This window comes from Lasioglossum baleicum, unplaced genomic scaffold, assembly GCF_051020765.1.
Source record: "Lasioglossum baleicum unplaced genomic scaffold, iyLasBale1 scaffold1983, whole genome shotgun sequence".
NCBI lineage: Eukaryota > Metazoa > Arthropoda > Insecta > Hymenoptera > Halictidae > Lasioglossum > Lasioglossum baleicum.
The window spans coordinates 17501-20000 of record NW_027471042.1 but is presented as its reverse complement, the minus strand read 5'-3'; positions in this window follow the sequence as shown (position 1 = coordinate 20000).

The following is a 2500-nucleotide window of genomic DNA, read 5'->3' as shown; positions in this document are numbered from 1 at the left end:
GTTAAGCTACACGGCGTTTACCCATAAAGCTACATGTCGTGAGCTACCCAATCCCTGCCGCTGATGGCAGGGCAACGGATGCCGCATGCAGCAAAAGAGTGTGGTACAGAGAAACAAGTAACTAAAGAGATATGAAATGACAAGGTGAACGTCCCACCTATTTCAACTCACCAGGCAATGCCAGACTATCCCGTCGAAGCATGTGGCCTTCTCAACCTTCTCTCACCTCCCCTCCCCATCTCCATCGCCCGAAAGGGTCGGGTGTGCGTGCAAGCGGCACGCAGCGAGTTCGCCTTCCCGTGGTTCCCCGTGAGCGCGGCGCTTGGGCGAGGAATACCATATCCTCCCACAAACGCACGCGGCCAAAGAACTCGTCCACTGCATACGTCTCGGTGGCACTGCTGGGTTTTTCCATCGCCCGTTCTACTTGAACAGTGGAGCCGCCTCGCTAAACTTAGATGTAAAATTTATGCTATGCGTATGCCTTAACGGCGAGGAAGCATATCCGATGCTACCTTCGAGGTGGCCGGATGCACAATAAATGTCCCTATCTACTGGGTCCTAGAAGGTCCAGGGTTTTATTCCCTGGTGCGCCAACCCCTCCTCCAAGTGGTAGGACCTGGACACCCTCGGGTGACGAACGGGGCTCTGGTTGGAAGTGCTCTTACGTGAGTGATCGCTTGCGATCACCGTGGCACTCGCAAAATCGGAAAACTCCTCGCCGTGGCAACGACCCACCGGAGCGTAACCCGGTGGTACGTCACGGGAGTGAGACCGAGGGTCTTACCTTAATTGTGTGTCGGACCGCGGGGAGAAAAACCCCTCAACAAATCCCGACCTCTAAGCCGGAGACCGCGGTGAAAGAGGGTCGACGTTCCCTGCACGAACGTCGATGATCGGTGGGAGCACTGATCGCCTAGTGGCTAAACCTCAGGACTAAGGCGAACCCTGTTGTATAAGCCTTCTCCCTGGAAAGGGCGTCACCCGGGGAGTGACTGTTTTTCGTCCCAACTCGTGGGAATAACATGGAACAAGATAATAAACAAACCAAAACAAAAAACAACAAAAACAAGACGAAGAAGGGAGAAAAGAAGGAGAATAGAGTTGGAGAAAAGGCTATAGCAGAGGCCAATAAAGAAACGAAAGAGAAACCAAAAAAGACAACTAAAAGCAAACAAATGGAAGAAACAAAATCATATGTGAAAGGGACATATACGGACTCAGACTCTCTGTCCGGAATTAGCGACTACGAATACGACTACGACGACTACTACAACTCAGACGTATCCTCAAACACTGATTTGAGAACATTGGTCAAGGCAGCAATGAAATCCGGATTGGGACCCCGGAGCGGCACTAAAAGGAAAAAAGGGAAAAGGAAAGTTGTAAGTGAAGCAGTATGCTTCAGTGACTCGGACTCCTCAATCGAGTCAATACCGAGCAAGTTCCCAAAGGAACAAACACAATCGGATGACGGGGCTATAAGACCCGTCACCGTTAAACTAGAGAGACTACCAATATTAGAGGGGCAGCTTATCCAAACCCCGCTTCAAAAGCTAGAGACACTTCTCCAGGCAGTGGCAATGCCGACGGCGCAGCGCGCCAGGTCAATAACTATTCTCGAAGAGTTAAGAGATAGTTTTAAAAATGAAGAGGAAATTTTCCTAGAAATGAGGGCCGAGTTAACTCGACAAAACAAGGAACTTCGAGACAAGCTCGAAGAGCTACAAAAAGAGAAACCACTGGAAGAGAAGCTGAATCAGCTCTCCGCAAAGTTGGACAGCCTTATGTCCGAGAAACGCAGTGGTGTCAAGGAGGCTCCGGCCCCCAAGCCACTACTGTACTCGGACATAATAAAGTCCAACAAGAGAACAAGGCAAGTGGCAAAGAAAACTGCTATACAGCAGTCTAAACCGATAGCGGCAATCTACCCTGCAAAGGGTAGTGAGATCTCGAATAGCGACGAGACAAAAAAGATTCTGTCGGAGTTCATAAACCCGACAGAACAGAAAATAAGAATCCGGAACGTGAGGAAACTTGCGAATTCCGGAATTCTCATAGAGACCGAAAGAAAAGAGGACCTTGAGCAAGTCCTCAAAAACAAGGCATTAAGGGAAAAAGTAGAGATCGGTCCCCTCCCTAGGAGGAGACCGAAAATAATAATATTTGGAGTCCCCTCTGACACGGCAGAGGAGGAACTCCTGAAAGCAATAAGAAATCAGAACCTCGAGCAGGACTCAGAGGAAAATTTAGAAGGGGAGTTTAAACTCCTCTTCAAAACTGGCAAAAGAGACCAGGAAACCACCAACTGGGTGGCAGAGACGTCCCCAAAGACCCGGAAGATCCTGTTGAGCAGGAACCGGGTCTTCATAGGATTCAACGCCCACGGCGTTAGAGATTATATAGCGGCGAGTCGATGCTTCAAATGCCAAGCATTTGGGCACGTCTCAAAGCACTGCAAGGCAAAGATTGACACATGCGGGCACTGTGGCAAAGACGG